General features: G+C 40.6%; 1 pseudogene; it reads left to right on the top strand.

Moving 5' to 3' along the window:
* Nucleotides 1-2,959: 2,959 nt before the first annotated feature.
* LOC149225756 (CBL-interacting protein kinase 23 pseudogene) overlaps nt 2,960-6,000 on the top strand; it is a 42,871-nt pseudogene continuing 39,830 nt past the window's right edge.

Below are 6,000 nucleotides of genomic sequence, written 5' to 3'. Positions count from 1 at the left end.
ATTTGGGGCCTTTGAACAAACCCAAACTGTGGAATCCCTCCTTGCTGGTAAGGATTTTGCCCCCACAGAGGAGGATTTTGTCCATATGGATTCTAATTTCCCCCCATTGTAGGTTACCTTGCCCATAGGGAGGATTTTGTCCCGAGTCAACTTGATACTGTCCTGCCATAGATCGTTGATAGGCATATAGGTTAAAAGGCTGTTGAGCCTGTTGACCTTGGATGTAAGGATTTTGAAATTGCTTACCCTGGACATACAAATTTTTCACCTGCTACCCCTAGACATGAGGATTTTAACCCTGTTGACCTTGGACATAAGGGTTTTGCACATGCTACCCATGGACATAAGGATTTTGAACTTGCTACTGTAGGGGTTGACCTTGACCTTGCAAAGTTTGATCATGGCCCTGAACAGGTTGACCTTGCTGATATGCATAGACGGCCTGCTACTACAGAGGTTCGTTGTGCTATTACAAAGATTTACCTTGTGGCTGCTACAAAGGTTGGCTTTTCTATTGCACCGGTTGACCTTGTGGTTGTTGCAAATACTGCCCCTGCTATTGCAAAGGCTAGCCTTGCGAGGACAAAGGTTGGGAGGATTGTTGAACAAACTACATCTGTGACTACAAAGGTTGCTACAACTGTTGTAAAGGTTTCCCTTGCAGTTGTAGTAGTTGTCCTTGTTGCTGTTGTTATCACTGAAATTGCTGTAGTTAAAATTTTTTAGCCTGGCTTAAAGAGTGGGTGTTTTCGCAGCACCTGAATTCTTTTCAGCAGTTTCGCAGCGCTACCTGTTTGAGTGGTTTCGTAGCGTGCTATGAAACTGGGGATTTGTTCGAGTTTTCATTGAAGGCCCAGACTTCAGGGGTTAAACCTTGTATTCAAATGCATGAGAAGGATGGAAGTGAATGATTAAAGTGAATTATTAACTGGAACTACATCAGCAATATAAATCAAGGTGGTAATGGAGAAGTGGCTCAAGGCTTTGCTGCCTTTTCTAATACACCGGTTGCTTATTCTGTTTCCTCTTAGTCTATCATTTCAATGTTCACATAATGGTTGAAGAATGATTTGTCACCTTAAATACTGGTATTTGTGAGATCCCCAGAAGATTCCTCTGTGAGAGCGAAAATTGCAGCAGTTGCCACATTAGATGTCCTGGCAAAGAAATTTGTAGGGAACTTTCCCAGTACCTTTAGTGACTGTCTTAGTCCTGTTGTTGCAAATCTCACAGCAAATGATGTAGCCCTTTCCTCAGGTTGCTTGCATTGCATAGCTTCTTTTGTTACTGAACTGGGGCCACAAGCATTGGCTCATCTTCCTCACATTATTAAATATATCCTTAAAAAGACATGGCGGGTTTGCTTGTCTTCATATAAAGAAGCAACAGTGTCTAAGATGGCAGACTTTGAAGGGAACACAGCTTCTGGGGGAGCCTTTTTGATTTCTGTTCTTAGTGTTTTAGAAGCAATTGTGCAGAAGCTGGGCGGGTTTTTGAATCCATACTTGGAAGAAATTGTTGGTCTTTTAGTGTTGCATTCACAATTTACTACTGACTCAGGTTCAACAGTATGCACAAAGGCTGCTTCAATCCGCATTCTCATGTCTGAAAAGATCTCAGTGCGGCTTTTGCTTGATCCGATTGTTAGAATTTATGGAAAGGCTGTAGAGAATGGAGAAGCTTCTGTTTCAGCCATTTTTGAAATGCTAGCAGTTGTCTCTTCTAAAATGGACAGACCATCTGTTGTAACTTATCATGCAAAAATATTTGAGTTATGTCTGATAGCTTTGGACCTTCGTCATATGTTTTCGAGCCTCTTACACTATTATGGAGGATTGAACCCGCGTTATCAAAGGCAAACAGAGCGAAAAGTTGTGGAAGGACAATGGGATTTCCAAGAGCTAAGGCCGCTGCATTACTTGTATCATTTTGTCCGACAATATCCATATGGAAGAGGCGAAGGCAGATATGAAGAATGCAGTTCTGAAAGTGTTCATGTCGAAGATCGAAGAAGCTAAAAGCCAGAACCTTATCAATATGAAGGTTGAATCAATTTTGGAAGATTTGTCTTCGGGATTATTAGAGTCTATGAAGAGACACGTCTTTTGGTCCCGTGGCAAATTCATGGAATAGCTTAATGTATGGGCGCAAGTGTTTGATGAAAGAGACGTAGCTCATTATCATCGTGGCCTAGCTTCATAAGACCTCTTTTTCTACGCAAACAGGTGGCAGGGGTGATCAATAGTCACTGTTGTTATAATGAGACATCTGGCAATTATGTTTCCAGGAAAATGATCAAAATGCGTATCAATTCTGTTTTCAGCTTCCCAAATTATCGGCTTTTATTGGAAGCACGCCAGAGAAACTATTTTATAGGAATGACAACCTTGTTTCAAGTGAAGCAGTTGCTGGAACCCGCGCTCGAGGACATAATAGCATGGAGGATTTACAGATTGGACTATTGATTTCTTTGTGCACCTGTAGCAAAAAGGTTAAATCAATATGCTAAATATGTAATACAAAAGTCAGAAGCATAGCAATTTGGGTAGCCTGTAATGTAAACCGCTCTACATAATAGGTGGTCGATTCCCTAAATGTCAGTTGAATACCAGAGAGTTGTTGACGGATTGAGGTCGATTTGATTACTTTGTGTTTACTGTCGGTTGTTGGTATAATCGTTGTGGACCTGTGGTTGTTATATGCATTGAATGGAGCATATCATGGTACCGGTGAATGAGGGAGGTCGAGAGTGCCTGATGAATTAATGTGTTGTTGTGTATGAAAGTTGATTGTCATGTGGTTGTTTGAACAGAGTGTCTGCAAGCTGGATTTCTTATACCTGAAGGATGATGGATGGGCAAGCAGATGATGACTCACAATATAAAGATGGGGAATACAGGAATCTAATTCTTATTATTGGGATGAAGACAATACTATTCAACGGGTTAACTATCAGATAAAACGGGAAATATCAACCATGAAGTTGATTAAGCATCCAAATGTTGTCCAGCTGTATGAGGTTATGGCCAGTAAGACAAGAATTTACATTATACTTGAGTTTATATCTGGAGGCGAGCTCTTTGACAAAATAGTTAACCATGTAAGGTTGAAGGAAGATGAAGCAAGGAGATACTTCCAGCAGCTTATTAATGCTGTTGATTACTGCCATAGTAGGGGTGTCTACTATAGGGACTTGAAGCCAGAAAATTTGCTTCTGGATACATATGGAAATCTTAAAGTATCAGATTTTGGCCTAAGTGCACTGTCTCAACAAGTCAGGGATGACGGTTTGCTTCACACTACTTGTGGAACACCCAATTATGTTGCTCGTGAGGTCATCAATGATAAAGGTTACGATGGGGCAACTGCAGACTTGTGGTCATGTGGTGTCATCCTATTTGTTTTAATAGCAGGTTACTTGCCTTTTGATGATCCAAACCTTATGACATTGTATAAAAAGATATATAAATCAGATTTTACATGCCCTTCATGGTTTTCTTCTGGTGCAAAGAAATTAATTACAAGGATTTTGGACCCAAACCCTAAGACACGAATTACAGTACCTGAGATTTTAGACAATGAATGGTTCAAGAAAGGTTATAAGCCACCCAAGTTTAATGAAGAAGAAGATGTAAATCTGGATGATGTTGATGCTGTTTTCAATGGTTCAGAAGAACATCTTGTTACAGAAAAAAAGGGAAACAAAACCAGAGGTGATGAATGCATTTGAACTTATCTCCATGTTCCAGGGTCTCAATCTTGGCAATCTCTTTGAAATGGACATGGGTATGGTTAAGCAAGAAACGAGGTTTGCATCTAAACGCCCTGCAAACGAGATAGTATCAAAAATTGAGGAAGCTGCAAAGCCTCTTGGATTCAATGTGCAAAAGAGAAATTACAAGATGAAGATGCAAGGTTCAAAGACTGGAAGAAAGGGTCATTTGAATGTAGCTACAGAGGTATTTGAAGTAGCTTCTTCTCTTTTTATGGTTGAAGTCCGCAAGGCTGGAGGTGATACCTTGGAATTTCATAAGTTTTACAAGAACCTTTCGGCAGGCCTAAAAGTATCTCCAGAAAGCAGAGGAATCCGAGCATGCTGTTTGAGTTTGTTTTTAGGAAAAGCTATTGACATTGAAGCCTGGCAGCTAAACAGGATTATTTGCAAATTGTTGTTCATTTGTTGGAATGAGGAAGATCATTAATAAATGTAGCACAGTGTTAGCAGAAAACCAGTGAGGGGGACTGTGTTTTTAAATCACACAGCAGTTTCGTAGCGCGCTACGAAACTGCTGTAGGTGATGATTTTAAAAAAGCACAGAGCAGCTAGTGTAATACTGTGAGCAGGACTTGTGAAAGAGAGACATCTGTCTATGCCACCTACAGTACATTCAAAAACATGGTAGTACTTCATGCCTGGGGTTGTTAAATGATTTGGGAACATGTTGCTACACTTTCGGAGAAGGTTGGGAGACATAGACCATTATAATAGGAGCACACTTTCTGGTCATTAAATGAGCCATCAGCGCTTTCAAGCATCCCAAGTCAGCGTTCATTGCATCCGTAACTCAGCCATATCAGATTAATTGAAGGAGGACAGCTGCCAAAGCATTCAAGAAAGTATCAAGTATACGAGGAGAATGAAATTAGTATTTTAGTTTTATTAGGATTGTGTGTAATTATAGTTCAGCATGTTTGTAATTAATGCATTAGTTAGTAGCATGTAGGAATAGTTAATAGCCACCTTCGAGGCTCCCCTCATGCTGGAGGAGGAAGCTCGAGGTGTTTTAGTTTTGCTTGCCTATATATGGGCCAAGGTTAGATGTAGAAAGGGTTGGATACTTAATAGAAAAACAGTGTTGTTTTGGGCCATTGTAAGACCTTTTTTGACAGTAATAGTAAAACAGAGTTATTCTCTTCTCAAGATTCTCGAAGGATTGTCATGATCAAATGTAGTGATGATGTGTTATACTTTATGTTATTTTATGGTTTTGTTGTATGCAATCACTCAGAATTCATAATTATATGCTCTGACTTCCTGTGTATACAGCAAGCTATGTGTTGGTGGAATATGTTTGACATGTAATGCTTAGAGCCTTGATTTCCATGAGGTCACTGTGTTTTCCTTGTTTACTTGATATTATAGACTCCATAGCCCAATGAGAGCTAGTTTGATGTGTTTCCAACCGGTTATGCTTTCATAAGTGAATAAAGAGTTAGCCATCTAGTGTTTGAAGGATTTTATTAAGAGTTGTGAGAGAGCCCTCTCTGATTAGGAAGGCTAATTCCTAATCTAAAGTTTGGTCTGAAACAGTTACATGAGACCTTGCTTGGTTGCAGTCCCTAGTACTGGTTTTGTGATAACAGCTGCAATGCTTTCCCTTGTTGCTGCAAAGGTAGCTGGATAGTTCCTAGGTAGTTCCCGAATTGAATCTGGCCACACCCACCAGACACAACAGATTGGCCAGGCTAAACATAAGGCCTAGCTTGAGGAATGTAAGGTGGGGTGACCAAGGCTTGTGAACCATATGGAACATAAGACGGTCAGAATGGACCATCAACCACGTATAGCTGCTGGTATTAGACGTTAGCTAACCCAGATGGATCGACAGGGTTAGGAATAACACTGTAGAAAGGTTGATTCATTCCAACCACGTGAGTTTGTGATCCACTCACATTGGTTTGGCCTGACATCATAGAGATATTCGGATCTTGCACCCCAGGTAGTGGCATAGTCTATCCACTCACTGGAGGGGTAGAAGAACTTATTGAGACCTTACTTACCGAGACTGTCGGTTGAACCAGAAGAGTTGGTTGAAATGACGAAACAAGCGGAGACAAAATGGTAGGTTGAACCGAAACTAAAGTAATTGCAGTTCGTACAATCGGTCAAGAGGTCTTGTTCTGGATGAATGAACCTGATGTAGGCATGGTGTCGGAAGACCAGATAGGATTCTAATACAATGATGAGGCATTGGGAGTGCCCAAAACCAACTAAGCTAG

This window comes from Pinus tabuliformis, chromosome J (genome assembly GCF_031772625.1).
Source record: "Pinus tabuliformis cultivar Carrire ecotype Pingquan chromosome J, CPIR1, whole genome shotgun sequence".
NCBI lineage: Eukaryota > Viridiplantae > Streptophyta > Pinopsida > Pinales > Pinaceae > Pinus > Pinus tabuliformis.
Note: the sequence above shows the minus strand (reverse complement) of the source record. Positions and strands in the feature narration are given on the sequence as shown.